Below are 21903 nucleotides of genomic sequence, written 5' to 3'. Positions count from 1 at the left end.
AAAAAAAAATACATTTTACACACATTTATATACAACTGCAACAAAAATGTCATAAAACATAACATTTTCGTTTACCCTTAGTAAATGTGATGGACTCTGATATTTCGTAGTCTATTTCTTTTCTCTTTTAGTTGCCAGTCAGACCTATTACATTGATGTCGTGGTCCCCTATCATTTAGTAACTTAGTTTTTTAAATAATGCATTGATTTTAAAAGTGTGGTCCTTGTACAAACAGCATCAGCATCCCATAGGAACTTGTTAGAAATGCAAATTCTCAGGCCCCAGCCCAAACCTTCTGAATTAGAAGCTCTGGGATTGGGACCCGCAATCTGTGCTTTAACGCACCGCACCGATGATTTCAGATGCCGGCCCAAGTTTAAGAAGCACATCGATAACTAATTCCCCCCAGACACATCACTCTCCCACCCTCAGGGCCTTTGCATGGCTTCTCCTCCTTTCCTCCGTGGCTCTGCCCCAGATACCCGCACACCTCACTGCGGCACCTCCTTCAGGTTTTCACTCACATGAGCAGATGAAGCCTCTCTGTCAGCGAGACCTACCCTGACCTCCCTGTTTAACTTTCAGCGTTCCCAGTGCCCCTCATTCTACTGTATTTTTTCCCCACAGCGTTTATCACCTGGCATAGTGTGTAATTATTTATTATTATTCCCCCAGATGATGTAAGCTCCAGGAAGTCAGGGATAGTCACATTTTGGTCACTGATGTATCTGAAAGTGTATCTGGCACGTTAATATTTGCTGAATAGAAGGGAGGCAGGAAGAGAAGGAAGTCTTTGGACTACTGAACGATGGTCCCAGATGCTGCTTCAAGTAAACATTCTTCTGTGGAGAACAGTTCTCTACAGATTCTTGCAAGGTCAACTTTTATGCCAAAATACTCTAGAGGAGCTAAGTTAAGAATGAAAGTCCTGGTTACTTTGTTGGAATAGTTAAAATTTTTTTAGCCTACAGTATTATTTCTCACTATGCATTCTTAGAGCTACAAAACCCTGATCTGAAAACCTCAACTTTAGTACTTCTTATCAGTAAGTTCATTTATATGTAAATTGGTCTCACTAAATTTTTAATAGTTTTTCAGGAGCTTTTTTCTTGGCTGTCACCTGCAGTGATTTCATTGTAATTCAAGCAGCGTAAAATATTCTGATTTGTGGTATTAAAGTTTCTCAAATGATTTCATTGTATTCTATTTCTGAATCTTTCTCAGAAAGTGAAGAACATGGCAGAACTATTGGACTTTTTATGAAGGTCCAGTAAAGAGCCACTGTGTGCTTTTTTTTTATTGATTTCTCTCTGCTTTCCTCAATATATGTAGAGCACGCATGTTTTCAGATCCAGACAAACACTGATAGGAACCTGAGCCTGTCACGTTCTGACTGGGAAAGTAGAGGCGCTCGCATGCCTGGCCTGGTCCTGCCAGCCCAGCAGTGGAGCCTCTTCAGATTATCTGCAGCTAACTTGTCACTACTGTAATTGTGCAGATGGCCTTGTTTGACTTTTTCCCAAGTATTTTTTATCATTTTAGACTTATTTTATTTTCCTATTGTTTTCTCTCCTTTTTAGAATGTTGTTATCTTAATCCCTTTTTCCTTTTAGGTAGCGACCAGGGGACTGCTCTGTGCTGGGCTTCTATCCTAAAAAAAAGGGAGACCAACTACACGCCTGCCATGTCTCCCAAACATAAAATGACCTCTGCACAAGTCTGACAGAGTGGCTAACCCTCCCATTCTAACCCTCCTTGAGTTTCTTGTCCAGTAAAGGCAAAGGTCTAGTCTTACTTATAATGTAATATCATAATATTGTTATTAGAGTCCCTTCTGTATTGACCTTACGTAAGAACAAGTCGGGTCACACTGATCCCCCTTTCATCAAGGTGAGGATTCCAAGAAAATGAATGCAGTCGCCTGGAGCACTGCTTTCAAATGCAGATTCCTGGATCCCACCTCAGGTTCTAATTCAGTGGTTTGGGGTTGAACTCGGGAATTTGTCTTTTTAAACGGTTCTCTGAGTGACCCTGATGATCTGCCAAGTTGAGGAACCACTGTTGACTGTTGCATGGTCTAGTTTCCTCTCCCTCCCCTCCCCATGTAAAAACTAAGGAGCTGGGCTTCAGGTCAAGATGGCGGAGCAGCATTGTATGTCAACGGTAATAGAAAAAATAAAAAAATTATTTAAAAAGAAAACTAAGGAAATGATAGGATTGGAGTGGTTTTATCTTTCCTACAAAAGACAGAAAACTTTTCACTTCATGAACCTTAAAATAGAAGATTTCTTTAAAATAGATTTCTTTTACATGTAACCGAAATATAAGATATCATAATTATTTTATACAATACATTAGACAAATAGCAAAAAGTTAATGTCTCTGCTCTTTTAGAATGTTGCATCTGCTTTTCAGTCTGACTTAAGTATCCCTCTTTTAACTCATCATCATCCAGTTACATTTATTGAACTCTCGCTCTGTGCCAGGTATTTTCTTACAGGTGTTCACATTTAGTCTTCCTAGCAACTGATGAATTATAAAGATAATTTACTTTTCATAAGTGAGAAAATAGGCTAACAAGAATTTAAATGACGTGTCCAAGATTTTTTCAGTCCATCTTACCTTTCATAAATTGCAGCTATTCCTTCTTTCAAATCTTAAATTTTTGTCTCCTCCAAACTCACAAACCTATTTGCCTATTAGATCAATTTGTTTAACCAAAAGCATTCGTAATAGATAGACCTAATTAAGTTCTTGGTTTGGGCAGTATCTGTATGCACTGTTGGAAAGTAATCTTTGAAGTTTTCTAACGGTTACAGCCCTTGCTACTTTATGGAGTGCTCAGACGCTCTTAGGCTTCTCTCACACATAATATGAAGCTGCACCACACAGGCCATGGCTTCATGGCATATTCATTTTTAGGGTAGCCATTCTTTTTTTTTCTTTTTTCTTTTTTTAAGATTTTTATTGGGGAATTGGGGGGATGGGAACAGTGCTGGGGAATTGGGGGAAGGGGAACAGACAAGTTGCTGTTCTTTTGTTCTTCAGTCTAGTTGTGGAGGACGTTGCTTCACTGGCCCAAGTTGGCACCATCATTGCACTCTTCCCGGGCGAGGCAGATCAGTCGCCGGCTTCTGGACGGCCGCTCACTGCGGCTGCTGGCCGCTCACGCTGGCTGCTGGCTACACACGGTAGCCCATGGCAACCCACTGCAGCAGGGACTGCAGCCTACGCCGTTGCCAGCGACTCACGGCAGCCCAGCTCCTGGTTGAGCTGTTGTTCAGCATCTTAGCTGTAGAGGGCGCAGTGTCACTGGCCCTCATATGTGGGATCCGAACCGGGGCCCTCTGGCGTCCCAAGCCAGCTCTTAACCATCGCGCCACTCGGCCGGCCCAGGATAGCCATTCTTAATAAACAGTCTAACCCATGGTATTTGTTATAATGCCTTTGCATTATTTTTGTTTAATTAAACATAGGATAGATTTGTAAGCAGTTTGTAGGATTATTTTTTCTTCCTTGCAGTGGATGAGAAGTAAATTAAGCCTAGTTTTTACTTTGTATAAAACTTTATACAAGTTTTTACAGAGTATAAAAATTTAGTCATTATCATTACACCTTGAATATAGTCATGAAAACTAAAACACTTAATTGAAAAGTTATAAAAATCTCATTTTTTTGTTTTTGTTACAAAAGAATTTTTTCCCAGTTCTCCAAACCGTGGTTTCCAATAACCAAGGGAATGCAGAGTTGCAAGGTCAGCTCTGGAGAACGTTGATACTTTTCCCTTGAAAAGAAAATATTAATCTGTGTGATTTTATCTTTAAATCTCTGCTATTAGTTTTGATAGAAGTATTTTCTTTGGCATAGTCCAAAATTGTGATTCACAAACTAAAATTTTCTAAATAGAGAATCTACTGTGGTGGTTAAAAAATAGAACCAGTGACCATTATTCATCTGTCCCAATCTTGACTCTTCTATTAAGCTAACCCTGTGAGAGTTACTGAGATTGTTTCCTTGCTTCTATAGTTACTGTTCAAGTCATTTACTACAATCCTTATAAAGTATTTTGTAATGAAATTTTTGCCAAAAAATAATAGCTCCCAGATAGTTACAAAATTATTTATCTTTAATGGTGATGAGTAAAGAATGAGTTATTTCTGATGAAAAGAATGACTAAAAAAGTAGAATAATTTGCTCTGTGAGTTCTGCTTTTTTTTCTAGTTAGTATTCTTAAGTCAGCTTTTCTACATAGAAATTTTTTTTTAAGTAAAAGAATAAGAAAACTAAATAATCATGTTTGGTTCCCATTTTTGAAAGGATTTATTTTTTGTTTGTTTTTTAAAGATTTTATTGGGGAATTGGGGAAGGGGAACAGCCAAGTTGTTGTCTTTCAGTCTTAGTTGTGGAAGGCACAGCTAGCTCAGCTCCAAGTCCAGTTGCCATCTGGCCACCCATTGGCAGCTCAGGGCAGCTCAGCTCAAGGTGCCATGTTCAATCTTAGTTGTGGGTGGGTGTAGCCCACCATCCCATGCGGGAGTCGAACCGGCAACCTTGTTGTTAGGAGCACATGCTCTCACCAGCTGAGCCATCCTGCCACCTGTTCGCAGCTCAGTGGCAGCTCAGCTCAGGGACAGCTCACTGGCCCATGTGAGAATCGAACTGGCGACCCTGTTGCTCAGAGCTCGCGCTCTTAACCAGCTGAGCCACTCAGCTGGCCTGAAAGGATGTTCTTAATTGAGCATACACCCCAAAAGTTTCTGAAAATTTTTAAAGTGATGTAAGATTTTTTTAAAGAAACCAAAGTCCAGTGTTTTAAGCACTAATATGGTTTCCTACACATAGCAAAATTGGTCATTTTGGGGAACAAAACTGCTTTCTTTACTATGCTTTTCATGTCTGGGGCAAATTGGAAGGGGCAGTGATTGGCGCATAAATAATCACACCAAGGATGCTGGGTAGATCTGGCCATATCAGTTCAAGTCTCTGTGTACTGCATTTGTTGGCTTTAGAGGACAGGAGGCCCTGAAAGCCAGCATAGTTCTCTATGAAGAATGCGGATACTGTTAATGCTTAACACTGAGTCTGAGGTAATTAATTAGCTAATGTAACAACTTTTGTTTTGCTGACAATTCAGTACATCCAGGTTCTTTACAGGATTCTTGCCTGAGAGCTGAGGGCAGTAGGAAGTGCCTTGGACACTGCACACTAGTTAGTGGGGACCTAACTCATTTTGGAAACTTAGTAATAATGCTATGGTCTTTAATCCAAGCACAACTTAAAATATGAATTTTGACAGATACTTCAGGGGACTTCCTAATCTCTGATTAATATAGTGCCAACTGCTAGATCGTAAAGATTATTACCAGTATGCCCCTCTTGAGAAAACCTAATACACAAAAACCTCAACATTAGGAAATGATAGATTATAGGCTATTTATGTCAGGAAAGGATCTTTGCTCATCAAAAAGATTTTTCACACGCTCTTTCAAATAGAAACGACTCTGTTACATTTAAATTAGGAAAGTTTTTTTTAAAGCACTTAAAGTCAACTTTTCTTTGGCATCAGGTAAGTGTTTGGTATCAAATTATATTGTTGCTCACTCGTCTTACAGTGAGATTGGAAGGAACATGTTTAATATCCATTTTCAGGAGTATATTGAGTCACAAGAATAATAACTTGCTCACGGTCATGCATCCTGCCTAGAATGTGTTCAAGTTTCCATCTACTAATAAAGGCCCCCGTTTGTTTTAACTTTTTAAATAGTGAGTGATGTACATATAGATGACTACGTAAACTATAGATGTACACGTTAGAGAATAAAAAGTGAGTCTCCATGTAATCGCCATTCAGACCAAGAAATAGAGTATTTCCAACAGCCCAGAAATCCCTAGAAATAAACACTGCCCTGACTTGGGAGGTGACGGTCTTATTCTTCATAGTTTTACCATCTATGTGTGTATTCCCAAACAATGTGGTTTCCTGTTTTTGAAGTTTTTATAAATGAAGCTGTGCAGTTTATTTTCCTTTTCACCTTTCTTATTTTGCTCAGCATTGTTAATAAGAGATGTTTATGTTGTTACACGAAGTTTGTTCCTTTCCACTGATGTATTAGTATTGCAAGTCCACGGTTTATTCTTTCTGCCATTAGTAGACATTCAGATTACTTTCAATTTTAAGTTACTAAAAAAAAAGTTCCCATGCTATCTTGTATATAGATATATCTGTGTAGATTTTAATCTCATTTAATTTTAAGTTCCTGGCTGTGTTTTCTGTTTATATCCCCCCACAGTATCTAGCACAATACACAGCCTTGCACAGAATAGCCATTATATGATATTAAATGTTATTGAATGAGTTAATACAACATGTTGAAAATCAGCTTGAGAATACATGCTTCTAGGTATCCTGGACTAAGCCCCAACCAGATGACACCCCCTGCAGAAACAACTATAAAACCTAGACAAATAATACCAAACTCGACTGCATTTAAGGTGCTGGAGAGTGAATAGAGGCAAACAGACTCTGGCAGGGCGTTCATGCTCATTTAGAGGAGGGACACAGGAAGCTGTATAAGTAAGTTTCCATGTCCATTCCTTTAGCCTGGAGCTAAGCACAGTCCCTGTAGTTTACTGCATGGTGACGAGGGGCTCACATGGAAAAACTCTTAGTTTTTCGGGCCTGGGGAATCCTAGAAGTGAAGCTGGGAAAGCATAAATGCTGCAGAGAGTAGAGGAATCCCAGAAAGGAAAGAGCCAGAGGGGGAATCCCCAAACTGTGTCTTTCTACATCTCTGGGTGATCCCTGAACCATATGTGGGAAACACTCAGAGCAGCTCAGCCAAAGACCAGCAGTCAGAACTAAGACCATACTTGCCACCCGGTAGATAAAGAGTGAACAGATGCAGAGAGGTCCTGGTGGAGAGTGTACTTTCACTGCGAGGCTAGGAGACAGCAACTACCTACCTCCTGTCTCTGGGGCTTTGAGCCGGGGGCTAATTGCAGTCCATGGCACACAGAGCAGAAATGGGGCACATGGGAAAAGTGGTGACTCGGAGAACCAGAAAAAAGCTGAGAACCCATGAACCCTGAAAATAGTGGAGGAATATGAGGAGAGGAAGAGAGAAGGGAATCCCTAAACTCTGTCTACCCCCACCTCTGACTAAACCTTGACCCACACATCTGTAGACCAGACTTTCAACAGCCCAGCTAAAGACAAAAGATCTGAATAGAGAGAGACCGGAGCTGCTGCACAAAATACAGAGTCTGCAGTTCAAGCCCAGACAAGAATCTCCACAACTTAATATTATTCAGGATGCAGTCCAAAATTTCCCGACATCCAAGGCACCAAGAAAATGGAACACGTTCTCTACATAAAAGAAAATCAATTGAGTTCAACCCCAAGATGAACCAGATGTTGGAACTAACAGACAAGGATCTTAAAGCCGTTCCTTTAACCTTCCTCAATGTTTTCATTGCATGAAACATGTTTTCAATGCATAGAAATCTTAGCAGAGAAATGAGAAGTCTCAGCCGAGAAATAGAAACAATAAAAAAGAAAAATGGAAAAAAGTAAGAAATGTTGAGATAGGAGATGCTAACACCAGGCACCATAAACACAGAATCCCACGTCAGGCGCACTGTTGTGAAAAGTATTGAAAGCCAGTGATAAAGACCAAGAGAAAAATAGCATAGTACATACAGGAGAACAACAATTAACATATCACTTCTCATCAAAAACTGTAGTCTTGAAGAGAACGAAACAAAATCTTTAAAGTGTAAAAAAAAAACGAAACAACCAATTGGCAACCCAGAATGCTGTATCCAATGAAAAGATCACTCAAGAATGAAAATGAATTGAAGACATTATCAGGTAAAAGAAAACTAAAAGAACTTGTTACCAGCACACTTGCGTTATAAAAAATGCTAAGGAAGTTCTTTGGGTTGAATGCAAATGATACCAGATGGAAACTCCAGTTTTCAGAAAAGAATGAATGTTTATCAGAAATAGTAAATATCAGGGTAAATAACAACTATAGCATAAAGGATAGGAGAGGATGGATGATATTGTCCTGTATGATGATCTGCATTTTACATGAATTAGTAAAATATTATGTATAAGTTGACTGAAAAGTTACAGATGTATATATGTTGTAATCTCTTCTAATCTCTAGGGTAGCCACTTTAAAAATAATTCAAAAATGATAGCCAAAAAGCCAACAGAAAAATTAAACTAGAAATCTAAAAAATACTGAACTAATCCCCCCCTCAAGGCAGGAAAGAAGGAACAAAGGAACAAAACAGAAGATTCAAATAGAAAACAAGACCCAAACTAACAATAGCAATAATTAAATGTTAATGCACTAAACACTCATTAAAAGGCAGGTATTGTCAGCATGGATACAATAAGACCCAACTATATACTGTCTGCAAAAGATGTGTTTTACATACAAAAACATATATAAGTTGAAAGCAACTGATGGAAGGAAAAAGAGTTTCCATGCAAACAATAAGCATAAGAAGATTAAAGTGGCTATATTGGTATCAGATAATACAGATCTCACAACAAACCTAAGATGAAGAGGGATATACTTCATAATGATCAAAAGGGCAACTCAGCAGGAAGACATAATAACTAGATATGTGTACACATCAATAGCAGAGCTTCCAAATCATGAAACAAAACATTGGCAGAACTAAAGGGAGAATCAGACAACTTCACTATCATTGTTGGAGATTTTAACTTCCCTCTCAGCATTTGGTAGAACAAGACAAAAAAGAATCAGCAAAGACTTATAGGAGATGTGAAAAATACTTGATTGGTATTCATAGAACATTTCACATAAAAATGGCAGTATTCACATTCTTTTTGAATGCACATGGCACATTTATCAAACTAGACCATCTCCTGAGCCATTAGAATAAGTCTTAGTAATTTTAAAAACAGTAGAATCATTGAAGTTAAATTAGATGATTAGAAATCCATAAACTGCTAGAATAGGCAAAATTGTGACTGAAAGCAGATGAGTGACTGCCTTGGGCCACGAGACAGGGCAGGGAATTAAGGGCAGAGGGGAAGGTGGCTTCACGAAGTGAAGGGACTAGTCTGTATCTTGATTGTATACAAATAGCAAAATTTATCAACTTGAACACTAAAATTAGCGAATTTTATTGTATGTTAATCTCAATAAGCAAAAAAGAAGGAAACGGTTAGTTTGGTCATTTTCACCTAACAAATGCCAAAGTTCAATTCAAAAGTATAATCAGAGACCAGAAAAACGTTGCCAAAAGGAAAAAGAAAAAAAGTACTTTTGTGAAGCGCCCCTGTTATGCAGGGTGCCATGTTTCACTACTTGAGAAAGAGTTAATTTATGGTTAGATCACTTAGAGTGTTCAGCTTTTGGAAAAAGTAGTTCTAATAGCTAAGCTCCTACAGAGGACTCAAGCATGCTTTCTCCATGTCCCCTCTCACACAGCCCAGAACCAGTCCTCTGACAGGGTAAAAGCTGTATCATGTCCACCTTCAAAAACTGAGCTTCTTTAGGTAGAATGAGAAGAGTTTGCATCTAAGCATATTACCTGTCCTATAGCAAGTTATTAGGACCGGCAGCCATGGTGTGTTGTGTGTTCTGTGGCACTCATAGCCTGTAGGTGGCTTTCCAGGGAGAATTCTGGGAGCAACTGAAGTCCTGCTTATGCAGCAGCTCCAACGGTTGTTTTAAAGCTGAACGTGTAACTCAGTCCTTCCGGCGTCTTCAGCATGGGAACATCTTGCGCTTTATATTGTTACTATACTTTTATATGATAACGCTTCATACAAAAAGTAAAATGAGGCCGGCCGAGTGGCTCAGTTGGTTAAGAGCTCACTCAAGAGTTTGAGCTCTGAGCAATAGCAGTTCGATTCCCAGCCCGAGCTGAGCTGCTGCTGAGCTGCCAGCAGGTGGCAGGATGGCTCAGCTTAAAAAAAAAAAAAGTAAAATAACTCCAGAAAAATCCTTTTATGTGGCTGATTGTCTCAAAACCTGGACAACACAGTGCTTACTGCTACTTTGGCATTGTGAATTACTTGAACAATTACAGTAGTATGTTTTACCAAAACATATTTTCTTAGTTTTCTTTTGGCGTAATCTCTGTAGTGTGGCGAGTAAACCAAAAGTGGGAAATAATTTATAGTGTCATCTAGAACTAGAAAAACATGGCAGCATTTTTTTTTAAATGTGTCTTCCAGACTCAAAAACATTATAATACTTTTCATATGATTGTGACAATGTTCATATTTCTATTTATACATACACGTGTGTGTGTGTGTGTATTCACCCATCCAAATGTAGACACACACACAGAGAAAGATTTTTCCAAAATGAAAATATTTACTTACTTTGAGTAGTAAGATTAAGGGCGGGTTGGGCTTGCTTGTTTCCTTGTTTGCTTTGCTTTCATAAAATGCACCTTAATGTTGTCCTGCTTCTACAGTAACAAGGTGCTCTCGCTGACCCAGTCCTGACATTTTTCTATCAAAATGGAGGGTAAACTACCACAGCCTCAACATAGGAAAACGTGTTAGCAGACTTTTCAGTGTATGGGGTTTAAACTCTTCCCGTGTTGTATCAGATCCTTACTGTAAGCTAGCCAGAATGTTTCCCAGCAAAAAATAATAATTATGTCTTCCACTGGAAGGAGCACTTCATAAAACTCTTTTTTTTTCTATAAAACAGAGTAAACATTCTTTTGATCCCTCTGCTTCCCCACCTCAAAACTTAAACTACCATTCCTTGTTTCCAAGACTCACAGTAGTAAATGTTTTGAATTCTCAATGTTGGAAAAATCCTGACATTTTGTAACATTACCCACCACCCCCATCATCAAAATGTAGATGAAATCTCACATCTACAGTTTAGCTCATCATAGCCATTGCCGGTTTCCCAAACAAGGATCCAGAAATCTGTGTTTTCCTCGTCACCCTCCTTGACTCCGTTTGTCTATCTTTCACTGAATCTCTCTGTACATAACACGTTTCCTCATCTAGATGGTAGCCATATTTGCTCACTTTAATTAAACATTTCTGAGTGACTCTGATCCTTGGATGAAAGTCTGAGGAAGGGTAAGGAATCGTGGGGGCAGGAGTGGGACAGTACCCGGCACCCAGGCCTGGCCTGCCCCCGGCCACTGGCAGCAGAGCCTCCCTTCTCAGGAGACGCACACGCTGCTCGTGGACGGGAAAGTAGGGTGACTCATGTTGACTGAGAAGAACCTTGAAGAGAGGAAAAGCATTCTGAAAGGGGGAATTTCCCTGGCTCTCCTCATAATAAGTACCTCAGATTCCTCATTTGTCCAGACCCTTGGGTCATGGGTCTTCATTCATTGTCTGACGAGAAAAATCTCGGTGTCCTTCACCAAGGAGGCAGAAGGCGAAGCCAGGTCCCTGACCTGGATTTTCAGTGGAGGAACGTGTGAGGGAAATCCTGTGCTGCCTGCCTTCCCCCGCGCTCTCTTATCAGAGCCCCTGAGCCCAGCCACGGCAGGCCTTGTGCACAGCAGTCTCCACATTATCACTCTAAGCCTTCCTCTCCCTCCCTGACTCGCAGCCCCCAGCTAGCTTCGGAATTTGAGAGCTTGAGAGCGTCTGAAAGCAGCCACGTCCAGAAGAAAACAGAAAGGCTCTCTTGAAACGTACTGTATAAAAAACTCATGTGCTTTGCAGAATATTTACAAGAAACAGTTCTTGAGATTAATTAAAGGCCTCAGATGTGCTTTTGGCCATTAAACGCAGTAGTCATTTGTAGCTCTGTTCTACAAAGCACTGACGATTATCCTTTAAATAACTCTGTTTTTCATGTTAAGAACCAGACTAATTGTCCTACCACAGGTAATGAGCCCCATTTTTAAATTAAACCTTTCCATTTTCCAGTTTTGCTTATTTTCTGAATTTGAAAGTACTATACAGTTATGATATATGTAGATAATTAAAATTTGAAGTGGTTCATAAGCACAATATTTAGAAATGCCCATTTTTTTTCCTCTTGATTTATAAGCTGCAGAGACCAAAGAGAATCTTGGTGTACAAGTGGCTGTCTTTTTCAATTCATGTGACCGATCAGAGTCACAACTCAGGTGGCTTTAAAACCACCTAAGGAACCCCTTTCCCCTTCAGCCTTTCCTTTTTGTTATCAAATTATTCGACCTAAATAAAACAAATCCAGTCCTGACTCCCTACGAATGAAGGCACTGGCTTCTCTCCCTAACCTGGGCCTGGAGGCGGCCGAACTCAGTGTCACCAGAGAAAGAACGCATCTTGTGGCCCTAAAACCATGAAAGAAGAGAAAAAAAACGGATTCGTGGTTAAAGAAGAGGCTACAGGGCTCATTGGCTTTCCCTCTTTCCTTATTTTATGCATGATTCTTGGTGGGTGAAAGGAAGCCCCCAGCGGTTCCCCGTCGCGGCTGTGACGTGTGCCTGCAAGGGCCAGGCTAATGAGCTCCAGGTTGCCCACCGCCAGCCCGAGCTGCAAGCCTCCGGAAAGCTCACTTGTCTCAGGTTTTGTTTTCTTTATTTCTTATAATTAAGGGCCTGAAGCCATTATTTAGGACTTTTTCCCCTTCTCCCGCCTTCAAGTGTTCATTTGACTATTTTATGTAGGGTTAATTGTGTATGTTTTCTAAGCAAGCCCAAATTAGATATGTTAAATGTCAAGTTAGCCTTGGACCAAAAAATTTACTTGAATTCAGCAAACATTTTAAAGTGTATGCTCTGACCAATTCTGAATTAACATGAAGTGTTCTTTAAGGCTTTTTTTTAATTTTAGGGAAAAATACAGCATATATGGTCATATTTATATGAGATTGCCTTTTAGTTTACTTAAACATGCAGATATTTATTTCATCTCAAGCTTAAAATGTAAATGATCTTGTGATTAATTACACTATTTACATTTCAGGTAAACTTGTTTCAATAGTTTGAGGTACTTTCTATCCTTCATAACTCCCCATAGATTAACTTTCGACATTTTACTCTTACTTATTCGAGTATTTGTTTGTTTTTAGAGGTTGCATTTCCCCAACTCTCAATGTAAACTGAATGCTGAGGATCTTTTGTTTTTGGTTGGACGAGGGGGATTAAGTTTAAATGATGAAGACCATTAAATCTGCTGCTCTAAAATAATTTTAATAGGCATGTGTTTCCAGCCCTACAGGTTAAAAAGTGCACTATAATGGAAGGGATATACGATAGCAGTGTCATTCCTTAAAGGGATACCACATGTTTGTAAAGCCCTCTCCCTCCTGCTTCAGTGAGCTGTAAATGGAGTCTGGCAGCTGCCCTGTTTGCATGGGGCTGGCTGGCTCAGCAGTGATAAGCAGTAGACAGGCTGGCTCCTTCAAGGAGTCTTTCAGTAAAGTCTGAGCTCTCAACAGTTCTGAAACTCACTGGCTGACTTTCCCCTGTGGACCATTCATTTATCAGGAAATGAAATTGGTTGCAGGGTTTCTCACGTTGCCAGGCCCCACTGATGAAATCTGGTTTCTTCCCAAGTTCAGGAGGAACATTAACTCTTCGTTGTTGTCCAGCACTCCGTGCCTTGGTCGTGGGAACCCCCATCACTACTAGGCTTTGGGGAATCCCATGAGGAAGGGAGGCAGGGGGAAGTGGGGAGCCGACCTTGGGGTGGGTCTGGGGGCTCCTTCCTTAGACATACAAAGATGATCCTTGGAGTAGGATTTTTTTTTTTCCATGCTGATATCTTCATCTTTCCAACTAAAGTGTCAGTTTCACAGGACTGATTTTTTCCATCTTTAAAAACGAAAGTCTTTAAACATGACATGATTCACCTTATTGGCAGCATAACCTTGTAACTTAGACCAGAGATCATTGTTTAAATTCTGTGGAACTAGAAGGAACATCAATAAAGAGAAGCATGTAGCACGGCATAGAAAATGTTTGGGTAAGTGAAGGTTAAATTATTACAAAGTATGTAATCTAGTTCATATGTTTAAGGAGCGGAACTAGGCTAAATTATCTCAAATATTCTGACGTACTGAATCATTTTGTTTTGTAAAACACAATCTGACTAGCAGGGCACTCGGCTGTGGGCCCGTCTGTTCAGTGCAGTCTACAGCCACGACCTCCTGTGTTTGGAATTAGCAGGCCCAGAGGTAATACACAGCGTGCATGTGGCAGTTATTACGGCCGTGGAAGTGGCCGCTGGCTAATTGATAGCAGTAGCGGCTAGAAACAGCCTTGTTTAATTTCCAATAGTCCCTGTGACAAGATGCTATAAATGAGGCCCTTTGTAGTCCTACCATTATTGTCCTTACTCTCTGTGTCATTAAATGTGTGCAATTTAATGTAGATACTTGATAATGTTTAGGAGTGAATTCTTTACACTCTTTCCCCTCCCCTCCCTTTGGAGCTGCTTTTCATTCAGCTCTTAGCCCTGATTATTTTCGGCCCCCAAGTTGGTAAAGCATTCCATCAGCGAGCAGTTTCCTTTGACTATCCTGGCTCCTGTTTGCTAAAAATATGCTTAGAGTCACGAAGCCAGCCTTAGCCTGTGCTGGTTGGCGTTGCTCATAATCTGAACCCCAGAGACACACACTGGTTCCATAAAGGGTAAATGAATGAATCATTCTCTCTATTCATCCCTCAGAGATGAGCTTTTGTGAACTTGAATTGCATTTGGAGCATTGTGTCCATGGTTTCAATTGTATCCCAGAATGTTACACAGCCTGGAGTGGGTGGTTACTTTTAGTCAAGAGTGATCTTATTTTTCTCCACTCAGGTCTAATATGTTTGTAGCAAGAGACCATATTTTGGGGAATGAAAGCAGAGCCTTTCTTTAAAAATGTGCATTAGAAGAATTTCACTAAGGAAGATATTCAAATCGTGTACCTGGTTATTTTCCTTTTTTCTTTTTTTTTCTTTTTTTAAAGATTTTATTGGGGAATTGGGGAAGGGGAACAGCGCTGGGGAATCGGGGGAAGGGGAACAGACAAGTTGCTGTCCTTTTGTTCTTCAGTCTAGTTGTGGAGGATGTCGCTTCACTGGCCCATGTTGGTATTATCATTGCGCTCTTCCCAGGTGAGGCAGATCGGTCACTGGCCTCTGGACAGCCACTCACAGTGGCTCTTGGCAGCTCACACTGGCTGCCAGCCGCTCACACTGGCTGCTAGCCACACACGGTAGCTTATGGCAGCCCACTGCAGCAGGGGCTGCAGCCTACACTGTTGCCGGCGACTCAGAGCAGCCCAGCTCCAGGTTGAGCTGTTGTTCTACATCTTAGCTGTAGAGGGCAGTGTCACTGGCCCCCATGTGGGATCCGAACTGGGGCCCTACTGCTCAGAGCTGGCATCCCGAGCCAGCTCTTAACCAACCGCGCCACTCGGCCGGCCCCCGCTAGTTATTTTTCTTGTTTCTAACAAATTCTGCCTTTAAATAAATAGCAGTCTTATCAAATTCATGCATTCAGCATTCTTCCTGTTGATACAGAGGTGAGAAATAATAGCAGGTAGACACTATTAAAGATTTGCCTTCCTATCTGGCCATCTGCATCCCGGCCCTAAGCTACAGGATCTGAAATTTAAAAATCAGTGAGAATTTTAAGTCCTTTGTACACATTCTCTGTATTCGCTCATCCAGCCTTTCACTGTTAACAGTCCCTATTGAAGCAAAAGCACCAACTCCAATATCGAGGGTTTTCAGATTTGGATGTAATGGTGGACAAGGGGCTCTTGCCATGTGGGCTCTTGATCATTATATTTATTTATGGAACTCCCACAGTCCTTAGACCTCTAAGTCCTTGAATAAATATCTCCAACATCCAGTGACTGACATTCCTCTTTTGACAAAGCTCTGGTTTGCAGTAGGGATCTTCTTGCCTTTCATTTATTTGTTCAACTATAATAGTACGGGTGGAGCAGCTCCCACCTGCACAGCGCTCTGCTGAAGGCTGCCCCTTAAAGAGCCCTAGTGTCTAGGACAACGGTTCTCAACCTTTCACAGGGGTCGCCTAAGACCATCGGAAAACACATATTTTCAACGGTCTTAGGAACCGAGACACCGCTCCTCTATCCGTCTCCAGGCCCACATGCAGATACGCCCACATACAAGTACCCGGCAACCCCTGTGAAAGGGTCGTTCAACCCCCAAAGGGGTTGCGACCCACAGGTTGAGAACCGCTGGTCTAGGAGGACACAGTTTCTGAGGTAGCATTCAAAGAAACAGCTTCTCTACTCTCTTCCTCTTCAAATGAGGAGTCTTAGGTAAATTAGGGGATGCAAATGGCCGAGAAAGGAGACGGCTCAAATCCTGAAGGACTTTGAGATACGTACCTTGATTTCTCTGAGTGTGGAGATAAGAAATGGCCATGCACAGAATACAGACCCTGAAACCAGTGCCCCGAAGGGCATAAACGGAGAGGCAAGCAGGACACTGGAGCACTTAAGAGTTAATCGTGGGGCTGGCCGAGTGGCTTGTTGGTTAAGAGTTGGCTTGGGAGCACAATCTCTGAGCAGCAGGGCCACTGGTTCAGATCCCACATGGGCCAATGACACTGCGCCCTCTACAGCTAAGATGGTGAACATCTTAGCTGTCCACCTGGAGCTGAGCTGCCGTGAGTCACCAGTGACGGTGTAGGCTGCAGCCCCTGCTGCAGTGGGCTGCTGTAAACTGCCGTGAGCGGCCATTTAATGGCCAGAGAGTGACTGCCTCACCCGGGAAGAGCTCAGTGATCACAATACCAACATGGGCCAGTGGAGCGACGTCCTCCACAACTAGACTGAAGAACAAAAGGACAGCAGCTTGTCTGGTCCCCTTCACCAATTGGCCAACACTGTTGCCCATCCCAATTCCCCAATAAAAAACAAAAAAAAATCTTTAAAAAAAAATGTGAATTATGTCTCCACCAGCTGTATGGTCTTGGGCACATTACTTAACCCTCACTGTACGTCAGTTTCTCACCTCAAGGATAGGTCTAGCTCATAACTTTGCTTACCTCCTGAGGTAGCTGGTGAACTTTAAAAGAGACAGTGATTGCAAAGATCCTAGCACAAAGTAAACTCTCAGTAATTGTTAGCCAATGTTATTTTTCCACTTACATATCAACCTCACTTTTCTAGATCAAAGCCGAGAACTAAGACTATAAATTCTAAATAGACAAAATCGGTGACTCACAGTCCTTTTCACGCAGTTCATTACTAGGAGAGGGCCATGAGTCCCTGCTTATAGTTTGATGCTCCTTGCTTGATACACGATCTTAACAAGCTTAGCTGACTAGTTCCCAAGTCTGTAGTAGATCAGAAACCACAACTTAAAAGAACCTCTCACTACAAGTAAGTACATTGACAGCAGTGAAAACTGAAGACCACTTGTCCTGATATAGAACAAAGGAAGGAGCAGAGAATATGTGTGAATCTGACTTTCCGGTGCCTTGTAAGAACTTTACATACTATTCATGAAATGACACTAGAAGAAGTTCAGGTGTGCAGAGGTCATGGCTCTGACATTGAGCTGCTCTCCCTGTCCCAAGGCCTCGTCTTTCAGACCAGCTAGCAAGTGACCGAAGCTCAAAGACGCTTCAAGCCACTCGTCTGAACTCAAAACAGACAAATTTCTGAATGATTTTAGTTAACTGGTTGGTTGGTTTGATGTTTCTGTTTAGAAGGAATCATAGCAAGATTCTATTAAACAGTACCTTAAGATATTATTTGATTTATAATAGTGTACAATTTATTCCCCATTTTTCGTGATCACATCAATAGCTCTGTCAGAACTAAGTTATCTCATTTAACTCGCACGTCACTCTATCTAGAAAGTTCCATGTCATAATGTGAGACTGAGCCAGGTTCTCTAACCCTGGAAGTCTGCTGTTTCCATAACCAACTTACTGGACTTCTTTTGTTGTGGCCACGTTTCCTTAGTATACAGGGCTATTCTCAATATACAAAAACTGAAAACTTGGTATTACAGATTTTCCCAATTGCAGTGTTTTTGAAAGATACTCTAGTGCATGTATTTTTTAAAAGATCTGTCAATTCCATGCAGATACATTCACATTTACCATTAGAGCTGACCCTGACTCTTATCTCACAAGTGTATCATTTTCCAGTTAAATAAAAAAGATGGTTTGGAGCGTAAATCACTCCTGGAGAGGAAATATGAGAAGCCACTCCCTTGTTTTAAATTTCCACTCTTGTCCTCGGCATAGGAGAGCTGCACGTGATAGCTAAGTCCTAACAGAGGCAGCCAGGAGCCAGGGCTTCCGGTTCAGTTCTTGGGCTGCTTTGGTTTGTCCTATACTTCTCACCTCCAGCAGCCCAGACTAACAAAAACTGTGTGAATGTGATTTAAAACACAGTATTCTCTAGAGTTCCCTTCATTTCTCAGGAGCAGTATTAAACTGGGCCCTTTTTCTATGGTAAGTCTTAGGGTTTGTGGGAAATTTGATTGTTGTTTAAAGAAAGATACAGGGCTGGCCGAGTGGCGCGTTGGTTAAGAGTTGACTTGGGACGCCAGCTCTGAGCAGCAGGGCCCCAGGTTGGATCCCACATGAGGGTCAGTGACAGTGCCCTCTACAGCTAAGATGGTGAACGACAGCTCGACCTGCCGTGAGGTGTCAGTGACGGCATAGGCTGCAGCCCCTGCTGCAGTGGGTTACCATAAGCTACTGTGTGTGGCCGGCAGCCAGCGTGAGCTGCAAAGAGCCACCGTGAGCAGCCGTCGAGAGGCTGGCGACCAGTCTGCCTCACCCGGGAAGAGCACAATGATAATACCACATGGGCCAATGAAGCGACGTCCTCCACAACTAGACTGAACAACAAAAGGACAGCAACTTGTCTGTTCCCCTTCCCCCAATTCCCCAGCGCTGTTCACCTCCCCCAATTTCCCAATAAAATCTTTTAAAAAAAGAAAGAGAGAGAGAGAAAAGAAAGAAAGAAAAGAAAGAAAGAAAGAAAGAAAAGAAAAGAAAGAAAGAAAGAAAAGAAAAGAAAAGAAAGAAAGAAAGAAAAGGAAGGAAAGAAAGAAAGAAAGAAAGAAAGAAAGAAAAAGGAAAGAAAGAAAGAAAGAAAGAAAGGAAAGAAAGAAAGAAAGAAGGAAAGAAAGAAAGAAAGAAAGAAAGAAAGAAAGAAAGAAAGAAAGAAAGAAAGAAAGAGAAAGGATGGGAGGAGAGGGGAGGGGAGGGGAGGGGAAGAAAGAGAAAAACAGAAGGAGCCGGGCATGAACTTCTCTCCTTTTTAATGAAGTGGACCAAAAAATATCCGTTCTCTCAGCATCAGTTGTTAGAATGGAGAGAGAGGGCTTTTAGAAACACTGTTTCATCCCTTTTATTTTATGAATAGAGAAAATGAGAGGAATTGACTTCTTGCCCAAGGTCACAGGGCTGGCAGGGGTAGATGCAGACCTGACCCAGGTTGTCTGACTCCACTTGTATTATGTGCTACTTCTCTGCATTCAAGGAGGTGCTGTAAATCCTAATATGGGGCTCAATCATCCATCTAAGCAGCCTCAGAAAAGTTAGAATGTCCAGCTATGACTAGTAATTGACCCTTTGCTGTGCTTTGTACAGAAAGATAATGCCATCAGTTCCTGCTTGCTAATGATGACGAGTTTGTGTTCATGCACATACCCTTGCCCTGACCTGCCCTCTTTTCAACCAGCAGAGTGTCTTCACGTCAGCGCCCCTTTTGGGGTGCTGTGTGGCCTGTGGCAGCAACGTCACAGATCTGTGCAGGCCTCAGAGCAATCACATTGTCAGGCCAGGCGTCAGGGGGTTCTGTGTTCTAGTATCGTCAGTATTTTTAGAACTGTATTTTGAGGTTGCATTTGAATGCATTTGTGACTAAATGTAATGTTCTCAACTGATGACAGACTTTAACTTTTTTTTTTTTTTAAAGAAATTTTTGAGGGAATTGGGGGAGGGAACAGCGTTGGGAAATCAGGGAAGGGGAACAGACAAGTTGCTGTTCTTCAGTCTAGTTGTGGAGGACATCGCTTCACTGGCCCATGTTGGTATTGTGATCATTGCACTCTTCCCAGCTGAGGCAGATCGGTCACCGGCCTTTGGATGGCCACTCACAGCAGCTCACACTGGCTGCCGGCCACTCATGGTAGCTCACGCCAGCTGCCGGCCAGCCCCACTGCAGCCTGCAGCCTACACCATCACCATCGCCATCGCCTCACAGCAGCCCAGCTCCAGGTTGAGCTGTTGTTCACTATCTTAGCTGTAGAGGGCGCAGCATCCCTGGCCCATGTGGAATCCAAACCGGCGACCCTGCTGCTCAGAGCTCGCACTCCCAAGCTAACTCTTAACAAATGAGCCATTCGGCCAGCCCCATACTTAGTTTTTTTATTATGTTGTTATATAACTCCTTTGGCTGCAAGTTTACTCTTTAACTGGCCATTTGAGAGAGACATTCCACCCCTGTGGAACTGACTGTGGCATGCATCATTGTATCAGGATAGCCCTCATCCTTCCTTGTGTTCTCTAAACATGGTAGGCACCATCCCAGCCATGACTTTGCGTGCCTCGCCCTGTGTTTCCCTCAAGGCCCAGCCAAGATCACAGCTCTTCCCCAAGATTTTCTTGCATCACCCTACCACTTCCTCAGCTTCCATAGCACTCATTATCTACACCACTTATTTGCTGCTTTGTGCATACTGTTTCTGTTAAAACTTACCTTCTGGTCTGTATGCCCTTTTTTCCAACGCAATTGTAACACCAATGTAAAGGACCTGTCATCTGGGCCGGCTGAGTGGCTCAGTTGGTTAAAAGCTCGCTCAAGAGTTTGAGCTCTGAGCAACAGCGGTTCGATGCCCAGCCCGAGCTGAGCTGCAGCTAAGCTGCCAATAGGTAGCAGGATGGCTCAGCTAAAAAAAAAAAAAAAGGACCTGTCATCTGCCTTTTTACGTCTCCACCACTCATCCTGGGACCCAGAATGCAATAGGTACCACCGCATGTTTCTTCGTTGTGATGTGGTGGGAAGGTACGAGCCTAACCACAGTACAGGCAACAAGTGTGATGGCCATCAAGAAGACTTCCGCGGTTTCCAGTGAGGACCTGTTAGAGGGTCAGGACCAGGGATAAGAAAAGCAATAGACAAGGTGTGATGTGGTGACTGAAGACCTTTTAAAAAAAATAATAAATCTAAATTGTACAAACAGAAGAGAAGTGTGGCCTATTGCTGAAGTTGGACAAATGCACACTCTGCTCCACTCCGAGGCATACACCACACCTAACATGAATCCGTACCCTTGCGTGCAAGGAAACACAGATGAGAATGTTCACAGCAGTCACACCCTGGCCACAACCCAGTGTCCACCAGCAGGAGAATTAATAAACTGTAGTATATTCAGACAGTAGAGGACTGGATAGCATTGCACATAAGTGAAGCATAGCACAATGCTAAATGTCAGAATCCAGACACAAAAGGGTGTATACTGTATAATTCCACTGATATGAAGTTCAAGAAAAGGCAGAACTCAATTACAGTGTTAAGGAATACAGCTATAGGTGGTACAAGGATAAGAAAGAACAAGGAAGTGATTCCCGTAAGATTCCAGATAGTGGTAACAGGGATAATGTGGATGTGCTCTTTTGGCAGATCCAGGCAGTGGTAACGTGAGCGCTTGCTTTATGCAGTGAATTGGTATATATATATTTCTGTTTGGAAACTTTTCTTTATATGTGTTATATTTCACAATAGAAAAGGCTTAAAAAATGAAGGGTTCCATGAAGACTCCTTTATTTAAAAAATAAATGAAATGTGTAAGTGCTAGAAATGTTAAATTAAACAAGGGGATTTCAATGAAGGAAAAAATACTTTCATCAGTGTATAAGATTCTTCTCGGGCTGGCCGAGTGGCGCGTTGGTTAAGAGCTGGCTTGGGACGCCAGCACTGTGCAGCAGGGCCCCGGTT

At 41.8% G+C, this 21903-nt stretch overlaps 1 protein-coding gene across 1 annotated transcript in view; it reads left to right on the top strand.

Moving 5' to 3' along the window:
- DYM (dymeclin) overlaps positions 1 to 21903 on the top strand; it is a 296439-nt gene that overhangs the window by 247818 nt on the left and 26718 nt on the right. The window lies entirely within an intron of this gene.

This window comes from Hipposideros armiger, unplaced genomic scaffold (genome assembly GCF_001890085.2).
Source record: "Hipposideros armiger isolate ML-2016 unplaced genomic scaffold, ASM189008v1 scaffold_186, whole genome shotgun sequence".
NCBI classification, from domain to species: domain Eukaryota; kingdom Metazoa; phylum Chordata; class Mammalia; order Chiroptera; family Hipposideridae; genus Hipposideros; species Hipposideros armiger.
Note: the sequence above shows the minus strand (reverse complement) of the source record. Positions and strands in the feature narration are given on the sequence as shown.